General features: G+C 46.0%; 1 protein-coding gene across 1 annotated transcript in view; it reads left to right on the top strand.

Moving 5' to 3' along the window:
• Positions 1-1,641, top strand: part of Prkdc (protein kinase, DNA-activated, catalytic subunit) — a 174,764-nt gene that overhangs the window by 153,858 nt on the left and 19,265 nt on the right. The window lies entirely within an intron of this gene.

Below are 1,641 nucleotides of genomic sequence, written 5' to 3'. Positions count from 1 at the left end.
TGTAGACCAGGCTGGTCTCGAACTCACAGAGATCCGCCTGCCTCTGCCTCCCGAGTGCTGGGATTAAAGGCGTGCGCCACCACCACCCGGCTTTTGCATCAGTTCTTGTCCTAGTTGGTTTGCCTTTGACACAAGCTACGGTCATCTGGGAAGAGAGAGCCTCAATTGAGAAAATGACTCCACTTGATTAGCCCCATGGGGCATTTTCTTGGTTAATGATTGATAAGAGATGGCCCAGCTCGAGTGGATGGTGTCACTCCTGAGCAGTTGGTCCTGGGTTGTATAAGAAAGCAGGCTGAGCAGGGCAATGGTGGTGCGCACCTTTAATCCCAGCACTCAGGAGGCAGAGGCAGGCGCACCTCTTTTGAGTTCAAGGCCAGCCTGGTCTACAAGAGCTAGTTCCAGGGACAGGCCCCAAAGCTACAGAGAAACCCTATCTCAAAAGAAAGATGAAAGCAAGCAAGTAGGCTGAGGAAACCGAGCTTAAGGAGCAAGCCAGTAAGCAGCATCCCCTCCATGGCCTCTGCTTCAGTTCTTGACTGCAGGTTCCTGCCTTGAAGTCAAACCCTGACTTCCCCAGTGATGAACTGTTCCCTGAGAGCTATACACTGAGATACTGAGATAAACCCCCCATCTCTAAGTTGCTTCTCTTTTTGCTGTTTATCACAGTAGTAGAAACCCCAGCTAAGACTGCTGTGAAGCTGCCCTTTAAGATACATTGGAGTGTTGACATGGTAATGCATACCTGTAGTCACAAGTACTCTAGAAGTTGTGAATAAACTGAAGTTTGAGGGCAGCCTGAGTTGTATATAACCAATATACTACAAATAAATAATAAAAATATAATAGGAACCCAGAGAAACTGGGGAGATGGCTAAGTGGGTAAGAGAGCTTATTCTGCAAGCACAAGAACCTGAGTTCCATCCCCAGCACCCATGGCTATATGTACCTGTAGCCTCAGCATTGGGTTGCAAAGATAGACAGATCCTGAGAGCTTACAGACCAGGCAGCCTAGGCAAAACAATGAGCTTTGGGCTTATTGAGAGACTCTGTCTCAAGGAAATAAAGCAGAAGTGAGATGCCCACTCCTGCTTTGTGCACACATAAGTGCACACTCTCGAATACTCACATATTTACATCGTGTGTGTGTGTGTGTGTGTGTGTGTGTGTGTGTGTGTGTGTGTGTTGCACAAAGAGAGATCCCTCTTCTAAATTGGGCCACAATAGATAGCTTAAAGTGTCATCTTTTTCACTGCTTTGGTTATTTGTAAGTTGAGACCCAAGACATAATGAACCTTGGTGTGACTTACACAAGAATACCTTGTAAATGCATTGCTTCCTGGGCACATGTTCCATCACAGTTACTTTGTGCATTGAACATCCTCAAACATCAGTAAACCCAATTCCAAACCACAAACTCTACTGATATCAAAGGCATTCATTGACTTCAGAATTACAGTGAGTGATTCAGTACCCAGATCTCAGATCTCACCCATATGTTGAATTAAGAGCAGCGGAGCTGCATCCCGCCGCCTGCATGGCTAGCTTAGCTTATGACCCGAAATAATTACACGGAAACTGTATTCTTTTAATCACTGCCTGACCCATTAGTTCCAGCCTCTTATTGGCTAGCTCTTACAT

The sequence above is a fragment of the Microtus ochrogaster genome, unplaced genomic scaffold (assembly GCF_000317375.1).
Source record: "Microtus ochrogaster isolate Prairie Vole_2 unplaced genomic scaffold, MicOch1.0 UNK77, whole genome shotgun sequence".
In the NCBI taxonomy this organism is placed as follows: Eukaryota; Metazoa; Chordata; class Mammalia; order Rodentia; family Cricetidae; genus Microtus; species Microtus ochrogaster.
The sequence above is the reverse complement of the archived record's forward strand: the minus strand, read 5'-3'. Positions and strand labels throughout refer to the sequence as shown.